Source organism: Triturus cristatus, chromosome 1_1 (assembly GCF_964204655.1).
Source record: "Triturus cristatus chromosome 1_1, aTriCri1.1, whole genome shotgun sequence".
Taxonomy (NCBI): domain Eukaryota; kingdom Metazoa; phylum Chordata; class Amphibia; order Caudata; family Salamandridae; genus Triturus; species Triturus cristatus.
Window position 1 is genome coordinate 240,777,414 of NC_140579.1, and position 26,239 is coordinate 240,803,652.

General features: G+C 43.5%; 1 pseudogene; it reads left to right on the forward strand.

The window, feature by feature from the left end:
- Window positions 1–10,800: 10,800 nt before the first annotated feature.
- The window catches only part of LOC146870073 (E3 SUMO-protein ligase KIAA1586-like), a 40,086-nt pseudogene continuing 24,647 nt past the window's right edge, over window positions 10,801–26,239 (forward strand).

The window sequence follows — 26,239 nt, forward strand, 5'->3', positions numbered from 1 at the left end:
CGCTCAAGCAGCAGAGCTCGTCGCTCTGACACAAGCCTGTATTCAAGCCACAAATAAAAAAGTCAACATATACACTGATTCACGTTATGCATTCGGAGTTGTACATGACTTCGGCGTGCTGTGGCGAGAGAGAGGTTATTTAACTTCTCACGGTGCCCACATTCAGCACTGACCCCTCATTCATGCTTTATTAGATGCAATACATCTACCCACTGCAATATCAATTATGAAATGTAAAGCTCATACGAAAGTTACTGATATCATTTCTCAAGGCAATGATTTAGCTGACAGAACAGCTAAACAGACTGCTCAAACTCAAACATCCGACATGACAAAGACAATAGTCCCGACGCCAACACATTGTATGACGGTTAAAGATCCTACTCTTGACGTAATTGATATACAGACACATGCTACACCAGAAGAAATAAAGAAATGGACTGAATTAGGAGGGATCCAAACGGATCAAGGATGGTTGATGAAGGAAAAGTCTGTGTGGTTCCTTCCTGATTCAATGGTCCAGGTTATAATTAACACTGTACATAGTCCAGCACATCTAGGAGAAAAAGCTATGCTAGACAGCATTCAACACATTTGGTTCAATAAACATTTACGAGCTGCAGCCAAACAAAAAGTTCGTACCTGTATGATCTGTTGTCAGTTCAACCCAGGAAAAAGCATCCCCGTAGAGCAGGGTGGATTTCAGCCTCCTGATCACCCTTTTGAAATCCTCCAGATGGATTATATCCAGATGGAACGATGTCGAGGATTCAAATATGTTCTCGTAGTTGTCTGTGCTCTTTCCCGTTGGACAGAGGCATACCCGGTTTCAGATTACACTGCCCCGACTACTGCCAAACAGCTAGTTCGAGAATTCTTCCCACGATACGGTTTACCACGTGCTGTCTACTCAGATAACGGCCAGCCGTTCTCATCCGAATTAATGAAACACGTCTCACTCTTGTTAGGCTATCAGTGGAAATTCCACTGTGTCCGACACCCCGAAGCAGCAGGTCTCGTAGAAAGACATAATCAGACCCTGAAAATTAGATTGTCCAAAATATGCAGAGAGAAAGGTGTCGACTGGGTAGTAGCGTTACCAGTTGCACTCTTTTACACAAGAATGGTAGCACACTCTCGAACAGGGCTATCCCCGTATGAAGTGATCTTCGGCAGACCACCAAATATGTGGGGGACGCCTATACCACGCAAAATAACTGATATTGACTGTAATATGCTGACAGATTATTTGGCTTCCTTGATGTCTGCACTACAATCTTGTCGTTCACAGGTAGCTGCAGCTTTTCCTGACAACACTGAGGTGAAACCCCATGACGTAATTCCGGGGGATCTCGTTTTAGTGAGGAACTTTGATCGAAAGACTCAGCTGGATCCTAGGTGGAGGTCGCCTCAGCTCGTGTTATTAACGACGAGGACAGCCGTGAAGATCGAGGGCAGAAAAGGCTGGATTCACTCAAGTCATATCAAGAAATTTCATGGACTACAATCAGATGTGAATACCACACCTCGTGTGTCTTCACCCATTGACTCAAAACTTCCTTTTGTTGAAAGGAGTAATTCCGAACATTATAAACTAAAGCTCAGGTCCAATCAGTCAAGCAATTTGATTGTTTAAGTCCTCTCCGAGGTGAAGCGGTTGAATTGTCTCTGACATGTATCCCTTGGACCTGAATAGAGATAACACCCGAAAAATGTTGAAACGACAGGCGTACTGTAAATCACTACGGAGTCATTGCATAGTGACGTTATTAATTTTGTTTTTCTTAAGTCTTTTTATAATTACTGCAAGTATATTATTGCACATATATTATCCTATTTCTAGACATGTTTACAATGTTACTGCTGAACATTCTTTTAGTGAATTACCTCCGTTTGAGTTGTCTTATAGATTTGCGCTGCGCAATAACACGTTTATCAGTATGTTACATCATTCCCATCAGGTTAGCAATGCTACAAATTGTTGGATATGTGGCCGACTCCCTCCCTATCAGAATTATAAAAGAATTCTACCTCTCTTTCCATACCCGTTCACACACAACGGCTCCTGTGGAGCATGGTTTAGCTTAATCAATTCCTTAGATTCAAATTCTGCAGTTTATCAAGACAACTGGGTAAGGGGAAATCTGAACTTAGTTTTACTTAAAGTCTGCCACCCCAACAAGGAGGGACTTCCCAAAAGAACAGGAACTGATCTAGAAAACGAAGTATATGGATTAGGTAATTTTACGCTTAATCTCTTGATCTTGAATGTCGAATCCGAAGTTACTCCAATTTTGCCCGCTATGTCAATATTTTCAGTAAAAGGTGAATTATGTGTAAGAAAGAATGGTTCCATACATATGGGCCATAGTAGATGCACCACTGTAGTAGAATTTAGTGATCAAGGCAAGTCTACATTTAGAGCTTCCCGCCATTCCTATTTCATATGTGGTCAGACGGCATATGTACGTTTGCCTCTAGATTGGGATGGTACCTGCTACATTGGATTCCTTTTGCCACCTGTTTTTCTAGCTCCTCCCGATTATCACAGAAATACTCATTTAGTATATAATAGAGTAAGGAGAGATCTCCCGATAGTCGATTACACTGAAACAGCATGGGAAAAATACACAGATTTCAATAAGGGTCTCTTTCCCTATATAGGTACCGTTACTAATAGTAAGCTGATACGTAGATTAACTAGAACCCTTGAAGCAGTAGTGAACGAAACTATTTCCGCCTTAGGCAACTTAACAGAAGAGCAGTCTGCTATGCGGATTGTTGTGCTTCAAAATCGTCTTGTCCTTGACGTCATCCTGGCCGATAGGGGCGGAGCTTGTAGGGTCATCGGATCAAGCTGCTGCGTATTCATACCAGAAAATTCGCCATCTGTATATAAAGCTATAACCCGCCTTCATAAGATTGTGAGCCAGATACACCAGAATCCAGGCACTTGGACTTGGTCCGGGTGGTTTTGGAGCGTGTTATCAGCCTGGGGATGGAGAGTTCTATCCTTCCTAGGTATTGGCCTTCTCATACTATTCAGTTGCTGCTTATGCCTGCAATGTGGACCAGCGATTTGTGGTCTGTGTGCCACATCGTGTATTCCACATCAAGATTTTCGTTCAAGATCCCGGAAGAAGAAAGAAGAACAAATGATGCTATATGAACAGATCAATGGATTAATGAAGATTGATATCTCTTGACGGGCAAGTAGGGGACAAGGAGGGAATGTGGAAATATGGATTTTTCTGGTCAGTTATGTCCCCTATCTTGGACCCCAACGGTTCTATGTGCATGTTACAAGTACATGTATGTTCCCTCCAGTTCCAGTTATGAAGACGCAAACACATGTGCGTCCACCGTTAACATGTCCTCTTTCAGATCCGCCATGAATGGGCCGGATATTCCATTCCTAAGTACAAAAGGCCACCGCCTTTATATGGTTCACTTATGCCATTTTTACAGTCCAGGCAAGTAGGCCCTGATTCTGTCATCAAGCTTTTCTTGCTTTCTGTCTCTGAAGCTCCAGTCCGAGCCTGCATCTGTGACCATGAACTTTGTCTCATTCCCTGCGCGGCTCACGATGCCTGACATCAGCTTGCTGCCTGCCAAGAACTGTATTTCACCTTCGAAATTATCTGCTCCGATCCCTGCCCAATGCATTCCTGTCTAGTAGTTTCAGTAAACATTCTTCCAGCTACCGAGCAAAGGCCCGGCTTCTCTGTCTTCATGCAAGTAATTCATAGCCCTGTTACTATGGAAGATTCCTGCCCTCGCATCTAGTGTAGACACTTAGACGCTTGTACACGCACTAACAGTCAGTATAGTCAGTATAGAATAAGATTCTACTCTAAGAGACCTCTCTTTTGGATAACCTAGTTCTTTAAACATAGGATGTTAGATATGATTTGGGATTAGGTTGACTTGACCCTCCAGACTTCTGTCGCCACATGTAGAGCTAAATGTCAATTCCCCTCCACCCCCTAGCTGCACGTCAATCACACGTCATACTGCTGCGCGCGCATTTCTGTCAAGTATTTCTGCTGACATTGCGAAATTCTTTCATGTAACCGCCCTCTTATGACATCACATCTGATGACGTTCTTTAAATCACTCCCAGTTACGCCTATTTTTGCTACGCACGAATATATTATCCATGCTATCAATTGTTACGCCTCTTGTATTTGCTTCACTGTAATGCCTATTGTATAAAAGTAATTGATTGTCAATAACGTATGTACTTCACTTCCTGAACCTTCGTGGTGATGGAACCTGGAGCAACCGATTATAATCGACCATTGGAATAAAGCCCATTCCGAACCTCTAATACCACGGATTCTGCCTCTTATTTACTGAGCTATTTTATTATGTTTCTGTATCAAATTAAGGCCCGGTAATTAAATTATTTACCACACTTCAGTGGATTACCTCCTTCCTGACAGATTGCTCCCAAAAAATTCAGATGGGTGATTGTGTGTCTGACAGAGGGCCTATAACCTATGGAGTCCCGCAAGGATCTGCCCTGTCCCCACTCCTTTTCAACATCTATCTTAGACCGCTGGTGAGGGACCTGACCCGGATGGACTGCCAGGTGTTCAACTATGCTGACGACACACAAATCATTTTACAAATTGACAATTCCCCTCAAGCCCAAGCACGTGTGCAAGACATCCTGAGATATGTGGTAAATTGGATGACAGCCAATTCACTTAAGGTTAACCCGGACAAAACAGAGGTATTAGCCATCACTACGGATAACAACCCATGGACCACCCAATTCTGGCCACAAGAGCTGGGAGACACTCAGTCTCCAACCCCGGTGGTAAAAAGCTTGGGTATTAAAATAGATGCCAACCTCTCATTGACCAACCAAGTATCCACCGTGTTTGGGACTTGTGTGGGTCTGTTAAGGCAATTGAGGAAACTTTCACCCCTCCTCTCATTCTCCACCATGCGAACTGTGGTTACAGCCTTGATCATGTCACGCTTAGATTACGGCAACTCGCTTTACATTGGGCTACCGGACAAGCTGCTACGTAAACTTCAGGTGGTGATGAATGATGTTGCCAGATTAATTTTTAAGCTCCCCAAATGCACGCGGGCTTCTCCTCTGCTGCAAAAGCTCCACTGGCTCCCCATCAAACAGAGGATAAGATTCAAGGGTCTTTGCATTGCCCACAATGCCCTGCATGGACAGGCCCCAAGATATATCAAAGAGCGCCTGGGGAAATACGTCCCCGGTCGCACCCTAAGATCTTCCACAGTGGACCAACTAATCTGCCCACGTTTTAACTACACGACTAAAGGAGAGCGAGCTTTCTCTGTCCTCATCCCCCAACTATGGAACAGGCTGCTAGGTCATCTTCGCACCAAAATAGCCCTCCTCCTGTTGCAGGGATTCTGCTCATGCACAGAACTATGCGCAGGAAACCAGGACCTCAGTGAATTGTGGTGTACCAAAAACTCACCTCAGTACCCAGAACCCCTATCCGACTAGCATCAGTGTCTCATTCGTTTTCCGTATCATCTCGAAGCTACCAATGATTAGACAACCCAGACCAAGCGACTTAGAGTACTCTCAGGAATGGTGGGAATCAGAAACACCTTTCCGTTATTATTCTCATATCAGTCCACAACGAGAGTCATCGGAGTCACGGTAAAGTTAAAAATGTTTATTTTTAACTACGTGCCCTAAGGTGCAGTACTTTGGCTAACATAAGCAGACAAATGATTAAAAACAAAACCATCAGCATTGTTACAATACCATAGAAAATGAAGGGAGAAATCATATTACAATTGATAGTGGAATATAGCCACCCTCCCTTCGCTAGTAAGCTAGTTTTATGAAACTAATAGAAGGTCTCTAGGCTTGAATGGGGAACCCCATACTGTAAATATCAGCTTAGGTGAATCACATCACGGGATCTGCTCTGATCTGTGTCTGGAAAAAGTTTTCTCCAAAGTGTCTCAATCATGCATGCAAATGCAATATTAAAGGCACCCAAGTTTCAGATATTTGCAGCTGTGTGCGTGTTATGGCTAGAGAGTGGGCCGATCAAACTGAATTCAAAAGCATACATTGTTTTTTGACCTTGACGGCTTCTGCACACAGTGTTCAGACTAAGGTCGCGGTGCACGTCTAGGGATGTAAACAACAGACCGTTCTAATGTGAAGAAAAAGCAAGCAAGCTGTTTTTCTTGTAATAACAGCTACCTGCAGTGTCGTGTGCAAAAGCAGCAAAGTGGCAAGATGGCGTTTTACTTCTAAAGCGCTTATGCTAACATAGCAATGTGTGTACATGGAACTCCGTCTCCACTACACTCCCATTTAGGAAGAAACTGAAGACTCTCCTTTTCACCGATGCTTGGGCATAACTCAGTCTAGTCAGGGTTTCCCGCACCTAGGGGGACTGTAGCTACTCTTCTCTCAGCGCTTAGAGATCTGCCGGTATTAAGCGCTCTACAAGTCACCATTAACAATTGTAGGAGAGTAGGATCTGCACTTATGTTGCCACCACTTTTTTTCTGATGTTTACACTGGTTTCTGGCTATAGTCTGTCTGGGTCCCTGCTAATCAGGGCCCCAGTCTCTCTGTTCTCTCTCAACAACTTGGAGTGCATATTAGATGCACTAGTGATTGGATACTGTGGTACCTAATGAGCCCCTAGTATATGGTACCTTAGGTACCAAGGGCAGAGGTACTTCACAGGCCTACCAGGGGCTGAAGCATGTATTATGCAACCCCTGGGAAGCAGACTAAATCTGACACCACAGGCCTGCTACTGCAGCCTGAGTGAGGTAGTGTTAGCACTCCTCACTGAGGTATAGGTTCCCTATATCTCACCTTACACACACATATACACTTATCAGTAACCCCTAAGGCAGGCCCTATCAATCCTGAGGGCAGGGTGGTTGGTTTTCCATGTGAGAGGGTGCCTCTGCCTGAGCAGGGCCCCTCTGCAGCCCTCAGAGTCTATTCTCTGTGGCTGTTTGTGGACGCGGTTAAACCATATTCTCTTAAGTGCATTATAACCTAGCGGTAAATGCTAACTTTGGGATGGCTGCATCAAAACATGGCGTGTTTGGTGTCAAACGCCTTGGAATCATACCCCCACACCAGTAACTGGTGTGGGAGTATGATCCCACCCTTCTAGAGGGATTGACATGTGCCTACTGTGGAAACACGGTAGAAATCTGAAAGAGCTTGGCATCACAAAATGGATGCCACCAGCACAGACACTGGGCTGCCCTCCTGCTGCTGACTGAAACTCGCTGTGTAGGAGGCCCAACAATAGGCATCCTGTCTCAGGGAGGTGTCACCACCTTCCAGACAGGATTTAGTGTATTGGGGCTGGGTGGGTGCACTCTTAGAGTGCTTTGAAGTCCTGCACTGGGGGAGCAGTAGGCTCCTCTGTGCATATGCCAGCTCAAACCGGTTCAGGGGCTACCTGCCCCTGCTCTGGCGCGAAACTGGACAAAGGGAAGTGGGTGTAACCACCCACTCCCCTGACCCTCGCAGAGGAGTGGTCATAGAGCTATTCCCTCCCTCCCTTTCCTTTAGTATAAGATAGGGAAACCTTGCCATTGCAAACTAGATATCTCTGGACGACGCTCTACAAGAAGAATCCTGGACCTTCGAAGTTCCACTACCTTTGAAAGACTGAAGAATCACCCTTGGAGTCAAGGAGTGACTCCCCTGCTTGGCAGGCACCAAAACTTTGAATCAACGGTTGCAAACTTTCCCAGTCCCGCCGTGGTCCGAAGTCCCTGCAGCCCCGAAAGTAGATTTCCTGACTTCGACGGCCATTGTGAGTCCCCAGCAAACCTGAGGCGAGTGAACCCAACGAGTGACAAGGAACAGCAATACCCGGGTAACGTGCACTATTGTTGAGTGCAACCCCTTCACGACGTTCTACGAACTTGTGCATTGGACCACGTGTGGTCCAAGCCTCCAGCAGGATTTCCTTCGAAAATCAGAGGCCTACCTCGTCCTGAGTGACCGTGGGCTCCTGTAAAGTGAATCCTCACGAGGCGTCTTCGCGATCCCTTGCCGGTTGGCTTGTGGGTCCCCTGAAGACTTTTTCATCAAACCAAAGGGCTCCCCTGGTTGCTCCAGGCCTGCCCTGACTTACCCTTGCTGGGTGAGTCCCTCAGACCTTGCTGGTCTGCACTGCTGACTTTCTTCACATTCCATGAGACTTGCTGTTGCCAAGGCTTGTTGGCTCCAATCCGGTTGCCGACACCTCAGTAAGCTGCAGACCTTGAGGGACACTCTGAATCCAGCTCCTGGTCATCGTCGATTCCTCCTGGACCTCGTGGCTGAAGAGTCAAGACACCCATGAATCACCTGAAATCACCCGACTACCGTGGGCATCCATCTTCCTGGCCCCGGGTCACTGGCAAGTGACTGTGAACACTGTCCCTTCTGCTTTCAGGTCTTCCTTCTTCTGAATCCAGCCTTGGATTCCACCGGACAGTTCTCCAGTCTTCACAAGCAGCAAATCTTCTTCGGCTTCCTGCGAAAACGACACCGCGACCCGACACCAAAAGACACCTATGCACCCGGCTTCCCTGGGTGAGGTAACTCGTGTACTCCAGTGCTCCTGTGGGTGTTGGCCCTCGAAGTACTTACCATGTAAGTGGCTTGCTTGTAGACTCTCCCGAAGTACCCTAAAACTTTAAAAATCCAACCGCGACTTGCTCCATTGAAATCAATAGGGAACCCGCGGCTGTGTTCTCACACTGCATGCGTCTCCCGTGGGTCCTTTACTTACCTGCCTTGGGTGGATTAGTGAGGCCCCAGCGATTCTAAAGGCCCTAGGCCTTGTCCCCTTGCAAGTCGACATTCCTAAACCTCTTTTTTAGTATACGGTCTGGTACGCCCCTAGGGCCCCAGCCATATAAGTGCTTAATTTGTTGTGAAACATTGATTTGTGCATATGTTCCTGACTTCTAATCTCATAAAGAGATTAGTAGAGTGTGTCTAGAAATAAATAGATATATATTTTATATATATACCTGTGTGGTGTCCTTTCATTTGGTAATTCAAGAGATTATAAGGTAAAACAAGCTGCTTTATATTCCTCTGAGACTTAGCCTGAAGGCTGCTCTCCACAGCTACCACTAGGATAGCTTTCTTTAAAAGGTTGTCTTAAACCTATCTACCATAAGAGTCGAATTGGACTGGTGCAAGGTGGCCACTATAACTAGTGACCAGCATATGCGAGGCCAACTTCTCACAACAATTTATAGAGTGCGGCTAATTAGCCGTGAGGGCATCCAGGCTCTGAGTAGGGCAGGCCTGAAAGGAGGAGATCATGCCTTTTTCGTCTGAAGTCATGTCTTGAGGTTCCTTGAAAGCCAATGAGGAAAGGGGATGTTCTGAGGTGTTTCAAAAGGTTGTTCTGTGTCTTAGCTGCGAGGGGAAGAGTGTCCTCCGCTTCTGGTGGTCTTGATGTGAAGGAGGTGTGCTCTTGCATGAGACGCAGATCGAAGGTGTCTGGTGGGTTGGTAGAAGCTGAGGCGGTGGTTGAGGTAAGCTGGACCGGTGTTGTGGAGAACTGTGTAGGTGTGGGTGAGTCAATTGAACTTACAACTTTCCTGGACTGGGAACCAGTGGAGATTGTTGAGGGGTGGAGAGATGTGGTTATTTCGCAGGATTTTCAGGATTAATCTGGTGGCGGCGTTCTGTGTGGATTCGAGTCGGTGTAGGACATGGGTAAGATTCCAATGTAGAGGGCGTTTCCTTAAACTAGGCTACATGCGATAAGAGGCTGGGTGACCGTTCTACTGGTGTTCAGTGGGATTCACTTGAAAATCTTGCGTAGCATTCACATGATGTGGAAGCAGGATGAGGAGATGGCGTTGATCTGTCTGCTCATGGAGAGGTTAGTGTCCAGGATGATGCAGAGGTTCTTGGCATGGTCCGCAGCGGTGAGTGGGGGGCACGTTCGGAGGGCCACCAAGAGGGGTGCTAGGGGGAGTAATTGTTGCCGAAGATTAGGACCTTAATTTTGTCTGTGTTGAGCTGGAGGCAGTTGTTTTTCATCCAGACAGTGACATTGCTCATGCAGTTGGCGATGTTTGCTTTGATGGTGCTGGTTAAGTCAGTAAGCATGAGGATGAGCGGTGTGTCATCGGGGAAGGATACTATATTGATGCTGTGGGCTCTGACAATGTCCTCAAGGGGCTGCATGTAGACGTTGAAGAGTGTTGGGCTGAGCAATGATCCTTGAGGGATGCCACAGATGAGTTTCTAGGGTTCTGAGGTGTAAGGGGAAAGTCTAACTTGTTGAGTTCTGTCCGTGAGGAAGGAGGATATCCACTTGTGGGCCTGTCCGCAGATACCAAGTGCTGAAGCTTTCTGGTGAGTGACTTGTGTGAGACTGTATCGAAAGCTGCGGAGATGTTGAGGAGGATGAGTGCGCCATTTCGCGTGGGTCGAGGATGCTTCCGATGTCGTCGGGCACAATGAGGGCTGTCTTTGTTCTGTGGTTGGTGCGAACGCCTGATTGAGAGCTGTTCAGTTGTTTAGTGAAGTAAACTTCTCATTTAATTTACAGATTGGATAGTGAGACACAGCAAGGCAAGATCCGAAGGAAAAAAATTACCAGCAGAGGGCATCTCATCAATTCTTCCTTAGATATGACAGCGCTGTCAGCAAGAGTACTCCTGAAACTCACATTTCTGCAGTCTTCAATTTTTGACTTTTTGCCATTACTACAAAAACAACACACGAATAGTGACGAGGCTAGTCCAACTTGGCAGAGTGATAATGTTCAGCATATCTGACCTGATATGGATTCTGTGCCTATGGATACATTGCATGAAGCATCCGCCGTAGAGGTCACCCAGCTTCCAGATTGCTGGAACACAAAGCAGTGGTCTTATTTTAAAGAGGAAAATCCTTGGTTATATCTGAGTTCGAGTCATGTTCTATGTTTTGTTTGCTAAGAGGTGAAAGCAGCTGGTGGTAGTGTCCATGGGATGAGTTAAACTCTGAGTGGGCAGAAGGAAAGGTTGGTCCCTCTGGTACTAAAACATCTTTCCGGCAAAAGCAGATTAGGAAAAAGATTTCAGAGCATAAGGCAAGTGGCACTCACATGGTTGCAGAAGAAATTTGTAAAACGCTCCAAAACCGGACAGTGGAAGATGCAGTTCAGCAAAGCAATGCCACCCGCCTGAACAGCACTTGCAGAGTTTTTATAACTGCTTACTACTTAGCAAACAAGCATTGGCATAGCCAATATGGCTCGCCTTTGGGACCTTGTAAGTGTTTAGCTATGCAGCACATTATCACCCACCGGGCAGATTATGGATCTGATGCAAGCAGGGATCTTAGGGCAGGCTTGAAATCTATTCTTTTAGGGCAGGATTTAGAGAGATTTCAGATAGGGGAAGGAGTAAAGGCAGATAGGGGAAGGAGTAAAGGCCTTGGGTCTGAGGCAGACTTGATCTGGATCCAGTAGACTCTGAGAAGTCAGAGTTGGCCATGGATTTAAGTGCAGACCAGATATCTAGTCCAGTCTGGGCACTTGATGCATGCTGTAAGGGACTGGTGCGAGATGGGGATGCACTGCTGGCTGGGGATCAAGTGAATGTGATAATCCTGTGCAGGCTGCAAATAATATGCAGCAGAAATAATCCAGTACATGCTGAAAGCCTAGTGGGGCCACAAGAGGCTACGGATCCAATAGATTGCGAGATCTCGTGCAGCCTGGCCGGCCCACATACACGTATTTAAAAAGATGGGTAAAATAATTTAGCAGAAAAAAACGTTATTTGTTTTGACAAAATAAACCTACTGCATTCCTTTATAGACACATTAACACCAGCCATGTATATTGAATTAATGATTTAGAGACCATTAAATTTGTAACTTGATGAAAATTAGCATGCAAGTTACTGAAATATATTTATTTTCGAGATGTTTTTTTCTGTCTGCAAATGTCTAATTAGAGAAACTTCCAGGATTATTTTCCATTGTAATTTTGAGCTTGGACTGATGGCAACTTTTGAGTATTCTCAGACCTGGTCGATTCACAAGGCTGTGTGAAGAGAGAGGGGAAGGGAGCTTAGAGAGGTTAGAGTTAGTACATCTGTTGTGCCACAAATAAAGAGCAGGCTGAGAAAAATAAAGTGCTTGATATGGTGTGACAAAAATGTATCTGCCTTCAGTTGGACCCAGCTACACTGTGAATGCAAAAGACGAATCACTGCGGTAATGTGGAGACAAGGTGATGCGGATTAACCCGAGGCATGTCAATGCTCAAGAAGCGACATGGCCGTGCCCAAAGTGGGGCCCCTGGTCAATTGCAGCCTCTTCTGTGCCGTTGGAGGACGATGAAGGCATCCCACGGGGCAGGTTGTTCAACGTCCCCAGGACAAAAGAGGCTCAGCAGCTGTTTGCGCTCACACGTGGGAAATGGAGTTTCCTAGTCTAAGAGGCAGCTGCATAGTACTTTAAAGAGTGGAACATGGTAATAAGTCTGCCTCATACAAAACAGAACTTGATACCAAGTACCATATATCTGCGTGGAAGGACTTACTACATTCCGTCATCAAAACCCTCTAAATTTTGTCTGCATGCACTGCCCCCTCCCTCCCTAATTTTTTGTAAAGCCAGGGATAGTTTAAAGCACATAGATAAACATCTCCTACGAAAAGCAGACGTACATGATACCCAGAAACACCCACTAGATTACAAACACAATTTTAAAACGCAATAGCAAGTTCCCCTCCAGTACGGGTATTCAGTGGTGAAGCTCAGAAACTTCACGCACTCAGTAAATGCATTTGTTACAAACTGCCACAAAACGCTTAGAAGATCAACAAGCATTTGCAATGCAATCGGTCTCACTTTGGGACCTTATATGTATTTAGCTATGCAGCACATTAGCCTGGGTGCTGAAACATCTACTCTTCTTTAACATGGAGTGAAAGTAAGCACAAAACTGTGCGGCACAACAGGTATGGGAACACATGGAGAGACATATTGCCTTTCAGCGGGAAATAGTATTGTCCAAAGCTCTGTTTTTAATATAAAATTAGGGCCTTCGGTGGTCATATCACTAAAAATACAAGATTTAAAAAAATATTATTGTCTACGGGTGCGCATGGAAAATATTTTTTATGGACTGGAACTCAGAGAATGCTAAAGTGGTTCTGGTATTTTACTTTTGGGTAAGGTTTGCTGCAACCCACCCCAAGTTGTCAGTTAGTAGTTGGGCTCTAACCTGGTCATCTAAACAACACTGGATGATGAGGTTCATAAAGCCACAAGGGATTTCGGCCCTCTTTGTCCCCTTTAAATGCCCTTCATGAGCCTATTTTTGGGCTGCACAAAAAACATATTCATATGTTTTCACTAACTCCAGATGAGAGTTATTTGCTCACGAAACATGCTGACATGGCTGTCATGGGGAAGGGACTAACAAGCTTAAAACCAATTGGAAGGCATCATTTATAGCCTAGACCAATGAAGAAGATGGGCCGGAGAGTGGGAGGAGCTTCCACAAACCTTCCACACTATAGTGTATACTGCATGCCTCGCGCTGCAACGCTAGTGACACCTAAAACATGGATGGACAAAATGAGACCTAATAACCAAGCCCTCCATACCCTTCATCAAAGCAAAACCAGCTGAGCGTTTTGTGAAACGGGCACGGAGATGATCGTATTGCCCGTGTTACTGGAATGTACAACTAATTGCGAATATGTGTTTTGTCTCATTTGTTTAATTTATTTCCACAAACAGGTAATGTCGAGAATGCACCGGCCTCTTTTAAACAACAAGCTGGAGCCCGGTGACTGACTGGAAGGGAGGAGGGAGGGGGGAGTGGGAGCAGAGAGAGTGGGATAAGGCAGCAAGACAAGCATTTGCAATGCAATCGGTCTCACCTTTGGAACCTTATATGCATTTACCTATGATGCGCTCTCATTCCTCGCCCATTCATTGACTATGCATTAACTAATCTCCATGAAACACATAGATACAACTTGTGCTCGCCATATTGATTAGCTTAGTTGTTTATTTTATATTATAAATAATTAATGTATTTTTTGTGACATGTAAAAGTAGTGTGTAATAGAATTCATTTGATGACTTACTTTGTTTAATAATTGTTTTATTATCACAGCAAACATTTGCTCATATAATCAAAAGGAGACCTGTGAACTGTTTGGCTGCAGCTCCACCCAAACGGACGCTAACGCAGCCACCAATTTAGCAAAAATAAAAGCGTGTTTTTGTGTGCTGCAAACTATAGTTACAAGTACTGCAGCTTAGGGGATTTGTGTGTGTCTGCTTCGATCCTGTATTTGGAAGCAGTCGGTACCAGTTCAATGGAGGACCCACGGGACCGGGTAAGTGTAGCAAGACCGGACTTGAGCATAACCCAGAAGAATCTCTAGGCGGGTAATACCTCGACGGCTTGACTTGATTTTGGATTAGTCTCTCTAAATTAGAGGAATCTGTAGGCAGTTAATCCTTCTATTCTACATCGCTAGAGAGCAGCATTGATTGTATGCGTGTTTTCTCTCTAGATGGCGCAATCACATCTTTGAAAGTGAGTTGACAATCTACACTCCGAATTTCATGGAAGCAGTGAGACGCTCGATTATTGCACGATATAAATAATTATCAGTAAGTGCGGACATGGTGTGCCTGTTTATATATTCCGTGATGGGTTCCATCAGCAGGAGTGGTCATTTACCACCCTTGCATGTAGAGTAGCTTTCCTTGTCGGTTTCCCCCCCCCCCCCCCCCCTTTTTTGGCCGTTTGTTACAAGTGCTATCTCCTTTTTAGGCCGTTTGCTATTAGTATTATCTATTGCTCTCTGTTGTTTCCATCGTTTTAGAGACACCTGTGTCTTTGACACCGCATTGGCCGTAGTCCAGTAGTTACGTCTGAACCCACGTGATTAACGATACATCCGCCAATAAAATGGAAGCCTATGACGTTTCTATGAAGCACTAAGCACACGGGAAATTGCTACAACCAAAACCGGGAACGTCGAGCACCAGAGAATCTAAGGTAACATATGTAGCACTTCAATTCAGTTTTAGCTACAAATGCATACAATTGATACAAAATAATTCCAGCTCAGTGTAGGTCATACACTTCCAGAGCAAGATAAATACTAAGTATGGTTGGCTGATCTTCCATTTACAGAGACATTAGGGGAGATTGTGGCCAACCAACAGGAACGGACAAACCACGCTGTACATTCCCAGTCCAACATCACAAGTCCTTAACGTTGATACATGATCGGCAATAAGAAGGTAGGCAACCCTTAGGTTTCTTTTAGGATACGCCCTTAACTGTTTGTTTCCTTTAGCAATATTTAGCCACAGTGTCAGTAATTTAATTACCAAGTACGAAATTATGATCTTATAGGCTCCAATTACATAAAGTTCCAATCTATTTGAGGCACAGGCCTTAGAATTTAAGTAAGTAAATATACCAAATGGGTGACCCCCTGACCTAGGAGTTGTCTACTGCATCTAATATACTCTGATCTTAGAAACGTCATGGATTTGCTAACCTAACTGGAGATAGATTGTTTTAATGTGTAAATAATGTGTAAATAATGTACATATGAATAAGATTTGTATAGTTTGTTTTGATATGTTGTGCACTTAAGTGATTTGGTATATTCAAACAAATATAGTTTATTGTTGTCTTTACTTATTATGTTATAGGAGCTAAGAAACCATGGCTGCATGAGGAAGGCTGAGCGCCGAAACGCGCGTAGACCGAATAGAGCCATGTTCAATAATAATTTTTCTTCTTTTTTTTATATGAATTAATATGTAATCATTGTAATCATTTTGACCAAATCTGTGATGACACAGTACCCACAACAGGAACTGTTTATACAAAAGAGACATTAAGAAAAGTGAAATGATTGTTTGTGTATATGTTTATGAATAAATGTATAGAGTAACAAATAACTAATAAATGAATAGAAACGACTTAGTTTCCCTGGGGTCATAATTGGTCAATGGGACAATACTATGCATGTTGGTACATATTTATTCACTATATTTTGTTTGTATACTACCTCACCGTTTTTTGAATAAGTTTCCTATATATTGATTCACAAATATTTGCTTTAAACCCTGAGATAGGAAACTAAATTAGGGGTACCCTTGTTATACTACATTATATATCTGCTTTAATATATGTACACATCTTACAGGGATCAAAAGGATGTCAGCCTTAGAGAAATAGCACAAACATTTGAGTGAGCCTACTGAAAAATCTTAGAATTTCAAGTTGCTCAAATGGATGTCATTTGCAATATACAGGACTAAACCACTAAAATAAAACGCCGACACTGACCTGCCGAGACTCTTGTTATACGTGTGTAGATAGTGCCATGAGGCGAGTGACCGGCGTTATTGCCTTGGGCGTTAAAGGGAAAGCAAGGGGTACCAGCTCATACTTTTATTTAGCGATACTTTACATTTAGGCGAATTCTGAGGACAGTGCGTGTTTGTGTGGGGAGGGGGTGTAGGAGGGGGGCTATGTGAAGTACTCCGCAGGTGTGACCCTCTTTTGGCTCAGAGTACACTGGGGCATGGGACGTTTAGATTACATAAACTGTGGTGGGCACGTTAACCCTTTGAGCTATCTTTTCACCTGTGCTTGCAATGCATCACGGAATGTAGCGAAGAGCCGACAAGCAAACCTGCCAGAACCAGAAAATGTAGCTCCTAGCAGTAAACATCACAGTCGCGGTAGGCCCCAACTTGCAGCCCATCCTGATCCTGTCAACGACCCTACACCCTGGCAGAGGTGCTGGGATCGAGCTCCATAAAAAATGCATTAATATCCCAAACACATCTAAAACAGAGCATGGTACATTAAATACCCAAAAACACAGCTTAAAAAAGTTTAGAATTACACTGAAATTAGGAAAATGTCACACATAGCAATCTGAAACCTTGGCAGATGCTCACTAACTTCTTGACCTCTCTGCTGAGTGCGCCAACTGATGTGTCTCAAATACTATTGACACAGAACAGCTGTTTACTGTTACACAACTGAATTTTACAATACAGATTACAAACAAAATTGTCTCTGTGCTCGAAAGCATGCGTTGCTGTTAACCAAATTAATGCTACCCATGCTAGTGCCCTTTGGAAAGATGAAATAAGGAGCTGCTCCTCCCAGAACTGGCCCTACGACCCTCGCACTACATCTAGGTCCGCAGCTGATACCTGACCCTACTAAGTCATTTTACAGAGTTCATCTCACTGGTGAGGTTTGCATCATAGGACTGAACTACTAAAGGCTACCGAAACTCTTGTTATAAGTGTGTAGATAGTGTTGCGATGCCAATGACTGGCGGCACTGCTAAGGAGATTAAAGGGAAAGCAACAGGTAGCAGCTGGTACCTCTATTTGGCGATACTTCATATTCAGCCTACTTGTGGGGACAGTGTGTATGTATGGAAGGGGGGGTGCGCATAGGGGGAGCTCTGTGATGTACTCTGCAGGTGTGACCCCTTTTTTTTTTTTTTCTCAGAATACACTGGGGCATAGTTCTTTAAATCACATATTTTGCAGTGGGCACGTTAACCCTTTCAGCCATCTTTCCTTCTTTGCTTGCAATGCATCACATAAGGTAACAAAGACTCACTACAAAACAAACCGGAACTAAAAAGTGTGGCTCATAGCAGTAAATATTACAAATTATCTCTGTGCTCGGAAACATGTGTTGCTGTTCCCAAATCAATGCTACCCATACTAGCGCCCTTCAAAAAGGTGAGAGAAGGAGCTGCCCTACGACCCTCAGACTACACCTAGGTCTGCAGTTTATACTTGACCCTACTAAATCATGTTACGGAGTTCATCTTACTGGTGACGTTTGCATCATAGGAGTGAACCACTAAAGGATAAAAGTCTGACGCGGCCAATGCAGACCTGTGAATACTCTTGTTATTAGTGTGTAGCTAGTGTTGTGATGCGAGTGACTGGTAGCACTTTTATAAGCATTAAAAGAAAAACAATAAGTAGCAGTGGTACCTGTATGTGGCGATACTTCATATACAGGCAGCTTGTGGAGACAGTGCGTGTGCGTGTAGGGGGGCTGTGTGATGTACTCCACAGGTGTGACCCTCTTTTTGCTCAGGGTACACTGGGGCTAGGGTGACCAACTGGCATTGGTGCAAATTCAGGACGGTGAGTGTAAGAATTCAGGACAAAGGGTCCAAATTCAGGACACAAATTCAGGACAGGAGGTCAAAATTCAGGACAAAACTTCAGTACAATAGATACGTTTTACAGACACATCAGAGGAGGTTGTGCAATAGTATATAAGTAAGCCCACATATTCAACCATTTGCAAACCTATCCATCATGTATCCTTCCATCTATCATTTCACTCATCCATCCCTTCATCCATCCTTTCACTCATCCATCCATCATCCATCATCCATCCACCCTTTCACTCTATCCATCTGTACACTCATCCATCCACTCTTCTACCCATCCATCCAGCCATTTACCCTTTCACCCATCCAACCATCCTTTCACTTACTCATCCATCCACCCAGTCAGTCATCCTTCCACCCGTCCACCCTTTCAGTCATCCAGCCATCCTCCCTTTCTCTCTCCATCGACCCTTTCACTTAGCCATCCTTCCTTCCATCCATCCATCCACCCACCCACACATCCATCTACTCATCTACTCATGAATCCATCCATTGACACTATCACTCATCCATCCTTTCTCTCATCCATCTATCCTTTCACTCCTTCACTCATCTATTCATCCTTTTGTCCATCTACCCTCCCTTTCACTCACTCATCCATCCTTACATCCACCCTTTCACTCATCCGTCCATCCATTCACCCTTGCACTTATCAATTCATCAATCCATCAATCCATCCATCATTTCACTCATCCATCCACCCACTCACTTACTCATCATCCACCTTTTCACTCATCCATCCTTTCACTCATCCATCCACCCTTTTACCCATCCAGCTACCCTTCCACCCATACATCCAGGTATTTACCTTTTCTCTCATCCATCCTTCCACTCACTCATCAATCCATCCATCCATCCTCTCTCATTCTCCATCCATTCAATCTTTCACTCATCCCTTCACCCTTTCACTAATTCATCCAGCCATCCCTTCACTTACTCGCCCACCTTTTCATATTAATATTGAGCTGAGCCTTTTGGAGAAGAGGCCCATCAAGAACTTCACCCTCGCTGCAGGAGCCATTCCAGGACTGGGGCAGAAGCCACCCAGGGCGGAGACAGTATCCACCACAGGGGGGACAGGAGCCATCACAGGCGGGGGAGGGGTTGGGGGGGACAGGAGCCACCATGTGGGGGACAGGAGCCATCACTGGGGGGGGGGGGGGGGGCAGGAGCCATCACGGGAGGATCCACCAGGGTGGGCATGCAGTATTCTAGTATCATCTTGGTCTCTTCCAGGGTGGGATAGGGCTCCTCACCCCCTCCTGGACAAGACAACGAGACGACAGGCTCTCTTTCCAAAATGTTAGTTTTGCCATCCCCCACTGTGATGTACAGTACTTAAAGGAGATACTTCAAGAGAACTGATTTAACTGATTTTATGTCAAGACAGGAGGCTAGCATTATGCATAATACTTTTATTTCCCACTTCCGAGCAGCACCTTTAAAAGCTCATGGAATCCTTATAACATCACAATCTAAAAGAACTTTCAAGAACATAAATAGCATGAGGCCACCATCTTCTTCCTCTTTTGTTTGCTGCTTCTGAGCAGATAAGTATTCATTAAGGAATATAAAATTGTTGAGAGATTATTTAAAAAATAAGGTTTAAAAGATGAATGAATGACGTGGTATGCAGTTGGAACCCAATTTATGGGTGAGATGAGTGGAGTTTGTTTATGAATTTTGGTAAAAAATATAAGTAAAGATGTAAGGAACTCTGAAGATGTACAAAAATAGTATGAAGTTTTTAAAGTAAGACGAGTCTGCTATTTTGACAAAAATGCTAATTTAAAAGTTTTAGAATCAAATGATAGTAGAAGGGAATTGTAACGTAGTAGCATTGTGTACTTGAAAGAGAGATGTCGTCGATATGGGGACAGGTTTAATGAGGTGTTTAATATAGCGGAAGATTGAAATATATAAATAATAATAACGAGCATAAGATGATCGCGAGGGCGAATAAATGAAGTTTGAAAGTAAATAAATAAATAAACGAACAAATCAGGTGATCGCGCGCAGAAATTAAGTGAGGCATTGTTTAAGCGAGGCTCGCGCTTACCGTATTATCATTTGAAGACAAACGGTGAAGCGAGTAGGCTCAAAGTGAGAGCCGACGTGGAGGAGGATGACGCGTACACGCGTATGCGTGACCGGGGATTGGATAACTATGAGGCATATTTTTAGAGGAAATAGAGCATGAAATGAAACGCGAGTAGCGTTTTTGAAGGGATATAGGAGGCTGTGAGTGGTTACCATAGTAACCAGTGGTCGAGCAGAGCGAAGGGGAAAAGAGATCGGTAATTAGATGAGGAGAAATTAATAGATAAAGAAAAGAAAGGTAGAGGAAATAAAGAGTATAGATTTAAAGTGTAAAGAAAGGAGGAGTTGGAAAAAATAATTTAAGGATGGAAAAGTCAGGTGAAGAACAGGAAAAGATGATAAGAGAAATAATAAATAAGGAGTTGAAGGAAACAATTCAGGAAAGTGTAAAACAGGCATTAGGAAAAAGGAGAAATACTGAAGAAGAAGAGTATTTTTCAATTTCGGATGAAGAAAATGATAGAGACCCAGGAGGGAAATGCACAAAGAAAAAGAAACATTTGGCAGAGAGAAAAGAAGTGAGTGGAGTCCAAAGCGGCTCAAAAAAGAAAGGTATCCTAAGCGGTATGCAGGAAGGCCAGTTATACACTGGAAGGAGAGAAAACGCATCAGAGGATGCAGAAAGTGATGAGGAATTGGATGAATACATCCTGGATTTAGAATATAAAGATGGTCTAGGAGAGGAAAATGAGAACAAAAATAAAGAAAAATTTAAGGAGACAGTAGTTGATCCTTTTGGGCAAGTAATGTTTAACCCAAAGGAGATAAGACATCCGAGAGGGAAAGATTGGTGGCCACTTGAACATGTGGCAGAGTACATTAAAGGAAGAATGCGTAAGTCACTCGAATTAGAGGAAAGGAATATTATGAGAGCAGAATGTTCGAGACCAAATATTGATGATAAAATCACAATGACTCCGAATATTGACACAGAGCTGATTACATACCTATTCAAGATGGGTAAAGATCCGCGAAAGGGGTTAGATCATTCACTGAAACAGTGTCAGGATAAGGTTTTGGATATTCTTGGACCTTTGGCAAAAATATTTGACGCTGTGGAAGAAGCATATTTAAAGGATTTAAATCTGGATCTAACCTTGATGCGGGGATGGTGCCAGAGAGCAATTTGTTTTTTAGGGAATGCGAATGCAGGGATAATATCTGAGAGAAGAAAATCTATCCTCATGAGGATAAATCCAAGATTGGGAAATCTGGCATATAGGGAGTCGAGTGAAGAAACAAGGGGTCTTCTGTTTGGAGACGGAATGGTTAAGTCATTATCAAAGTTTGTGAATACTTTCACAAGTTTAGATAGAGCGCAATACAATATGCGACGAGTCTTTGGCCATAACAGCCATGGTTTATATGGAAGGGCCAGAAGAAGAGGGCAATCTTTCGGCCGTGGAAACTACAGAGCCCAATACCAGAACCAAGGTGGAAATTTTGGAAGAGGACAAAATAGTTACAACTTCTTTCCTCAAAGAGGAAGAAGCAGGACACGCGGAATTAGAGGAAGAGGTCAGAGTCAGTCACAGAATCATAACCAGGGTGAGTATGAAGACTGGTACTATTTCTATCCCAGAAAAGGTAGGAGGAAGGTTGAAATATTACAAAGAGAAGTGGAAGGAAGTGACGAAAGACGCGTGGGTCCTAGAGACTGTAGAGGGATTTCGAGTAGAGTTCGAAACAGATGCATTTCAAGAAAAAGAACCAAAAGAGTTGAGATTTCTGGAAAAATGTATGTTAATAGTGGAGAAGGAAGTAAGTTCGATGTTGGAGAAAGATGTAATTATTCCAGTGAGAGAAGAGAAGAAGGGGTTTGTAAGTACCCTTTTTCTTGTAGAGAAAAAAGGAAAAGGTTGGAGACCAGTAATAAATCTAAGAAGTCTAAATCAATTTGTGTCTTATCGACATTTCAAGATGGAAGGAATTCACTTATTAAGAGACGTTCTGAGGGAAGGAGATTGGTTGGTAAAGTTAGATCTAAAAGATGCATACTTCACTATTCCAATTGGGGAAGAGAGTCAAAAATGTATTCAGTTCATATGGAAGGGACAGTTGTATCAGTTCAAAAGTTTTCCTTTTGGTCTTTCGTCGGCCCCTTGGTGTTTCACCAAGTTGATGAGGACAGCCGTGGGATATTTGAGAGAGAGAGGAATAAGGATGATAATTTATTTAGACGATATTCTGATTATGAATCAGGAATGTGTAGTTTTAAAGAAACAGTTGAGTTTTGTGATTCATTTTTTAGAAGAATTGGTTTTTTTGGATAAATTTAGAAAAATCTGTTGTGGAGCCAGTAAGGAAGTTGGAATTTTTGGGATTCATGATAGATACGATTTTGTGTCAGTTGTGTCTCCCAGAGAAAAAGATAAAGAAAATAAAAGAAGAAATACAGAAGGCCTTGGTCAAAGAGAGAGTTACTTTGAGGAATTTGGCAAGGATAATTGGTTTGTTGAGTTCGTCAATTCAGGCAATTTTCCCAGGGCTACTGCATTACAGAGCATTACAACGAATGAAGAAAAATGGTTTGTCAAGAGGTCTGTGGTACGGAGATATGGTAGATATTACTATGGAGGCGAAAGAAGAATTGATTTGGTGGAAAGAGAACATAAAGGCATGGAATGGAAGGGCGATTTTTGGGGTTTGCCCAGAATTTGTTTTAGAGACAGATGCAAGCAACTTAGGTTGGGGCGCAGTTGGTTTGGGAAAAGAGACTGGAGGGGTCTGGTCTCTTTTGGAGAAGGAAGATCATATCAATTCATTAGAAATGAAGGCAGGTTTGTTTGCTTTGAAGAGTTTCAAAGAAGGTTTGGTAGGAAGATCAGTCCTTCTAAGGATGGACAATGTATCTGCTGTTTCTTACATAAACAGACTGGGTGGAACCAGGTTGAGAGACTTGGCAGAATTAGCGAAAGAGATATGGGAGTTTTGTTTAGAACACAAGATTGGATTGAAAGCAGAATATCTTCCAGGTGTTTGGAATGTGATGGCAGATTTGAATTCAATGAATATGAAGGATTACAGCGACTGGAAACTGAAGGAAGAAGTTTTTATTCAGTTGAAGGAGAGAATGGGTCCGTTGGAGGTGGATCTGTTTGCGTCGAGACTGACAAATCAGCTAGACAGATATGTGAGTTGGAGACCGTATCCAGGTGCAATAGCAGTGGATGCATGTCAACAGGATTGGAGGAGCTGGACATGTTATGAATTCCCACCATTTTCAATGATTCAGAGAGTTCTGGTTCAGGTAAGGAAACAGAAGTGTCAAATTGTGTTAGTAACTCCTTTTTGGAAGAGTCAGGCTTGGTTTCCTTCGGTGATGGAGTTAGCGGTGTTAGAACCTATAGTAATTTGGGCTTTCAGAGGCCTTTTGAGAAATGTGGAAGGAGAGGAACATCCATTGGTGGAGTCAGGTTCTCTCAACCTTCTAGTTTGGAAGATATCAGTGGTTAAGGAGCATTCTCACACCTTTCGGAAACGGCTGAAGAGTTGCTGTTTGAATCCTGGGCACCAGGAACTAGAAGATATCAAGGATCATGGAGAGTGTGGCTTTGTTGGTGCGTGGAAAGGGATTTGGATCCCGTGGAGGCAGATGAGGTTCAGGTAGCAAATGTTTTGGCTGGACTTTATAAAAAGGGTCTGTCATATAGGACTATTAATTGCTATAGATCCGCAATTTCAGCTGGCCATTCTTTAAGTCATGGTTTGACTATTGGTAGGAGTAATTTAGTTTGTAGGGTAATGAAAGGCATTCGGGTGAAAAGACCACCAGAGTCGAAATATAGGTCCTTGTGGGATGTGGATTTGGTGCTTAAGTTATTTTTGGAATGGCCTAGTAATACATTTTTAGATAACAGGCAGTTATCTTGGAAGTTAGCCACTTTGTTATGTCTCATTTCTTTTAAGAGAGTTTCCGATGTACAGGCTTTAGAAATTTCACATAGATTTTTTCAACCAAACGGTGTAATGTTTGAAACTTGTAAAAGGACTAAGACTATGTCAAGATCTGTCTTCTATCCAATGTTTGATGAATGTCCAAAACTGTGTGTGGTTAGATGCTTGAAAGAATATGAAAACAGAATGTTAGATAAAAGGAGAGATGGAATAGAACAATTGTTGATCTCATACGTAAATCCATACAAAGCAGTATCAAATGCGACAATTGCTAGATGGGTTAAAAGTTCAATGAAAGAGGCAGGCGTGGATGTTAGTAGGTTTACTGCACATTCGGTACGTGGAGCAATGGCAAGTAAGGTGAGCATGTTAGGAGGTAGGCTAGAGGATATTATGAAGGCAGCTGATTGGTCTTCAGTTTCAACCTTCAGAAGATTTTATTTTAAAACAGTTGAACATGTTTCTAAATGTGTTTTAGAAAGCTTTGAACATGCATAATGCTAGCCTCCTGTCTTGACATAAAATTGCGATTCTAATAAGTTTTACTGAATTTAGAATTGGGATTTTATTAAAGACAAGGAGGCTAGCATTATCCCTCCCACCCTTCCCTGGGTGGAAACGAAGTATATTTAAGGAAAATAACAATTTACTTTTTTTCAAAGGAGAAGTTGAGTATGGTGGACAAATGTAAAGTTAATTTATTTTTCTTTATCTTAGAGAATTAATGTTGGATGATTCTCGTTTGGATTAACAAGAAGAAAGTTTGAAGAAAGTTAAAGTTGGAAGAGGCAAACGAAAAGAGGAAGAAGATGGTGGCCTCATGCTATTTATGTTCTTGAAAGTTCTCTTAGATTGTGATGTTATAAGGATTCCATGAGCTTTAAAGGTGCTGCTCGGAAGTGGGAAATAAAAGTATTATGCATAATGCTAGCCTCCTTGTCTTTAATAAAATCCCGATTCTAAATTCAGTAAAACTTATTAGAATCGCAATTGTCCTCCATACTTTGTTAATCAGTGATTGTGCCATTTCTTTATTTTATTACATTATAGACTGCATGTTTGAAGAACCGAGGTTTGCTTACAATCAGTAATTAAGCTCTGTGAAGAGAACCAGGTGCTGCCTCGGTGTAATCAGGACCGGTTCTACGATTTTTGGGGCCCTGGGCAGAAAGGGAATGTGTGAGGCCCCTCTAAATTGCAGAGACATGGCATTCAGGGCTGTTTACATCTGAATAGATGCCCCTGCTCCTGAAGCTGCAGCCCCTCCCTCTCAGTCACCTTCAAGCACCTCTTAACAGCTCATCAAGGGCTGAAGGTGTGAGGGTTGCCATCCCGCTGTGTCTCTCCAATGCTGCCGGGTATCTGAGCTTTGGTACTGCATCGGAGTCTGTTAAACCCGACCTCAACAGCATCCGCGTCAAGAAGGGAGGTGGGTGGAAGCTGTGCCGGCTTTAGGGTTGTGCGACCGGTGCCCGGTTAAAATTACAGACAAATGGCGTCCGTTAAAGAATCCTTCACAGACAACGGACAGACGGCCAAAATTACGGACTGTCCGTGAAATTTACGGACGGTTGGTCACCCTAACTGGGGTATGATTAGAAGAGCAATGCCACATTTCAAGGGGGGCTATTAACATTTCCGGGGGGGGGGAGGGGTAAGTGTTCCAGCAATAGATAGATTGAAGCCGCAGGGGCTCTAAGAAGGAATGAAAACCCCAACAAAGCCTCGTTCACAAGTAAATGGTATTATAAAGACCTGTGGAGTACGGCTGCAATCAGGCCGGGCTGACACACATAATGGGGGGAGTGGGGGGCTAACCCCTTGTTCAACCCAAAGGGCGTTGCACGCCTGTGCATGCTACCTATTGAGATCACACAAACTGCAGTAGGCACGTTAGCTCTATGAGTTCTTTTGTTGTTTTACGCTTGCAATGCATCACGGAGGGTAAGAAATACCCCACAACAAAATCCGTCGAAACCAGAAAGTGTGGCACCTAGCAGTAAACATTACTGTGGAG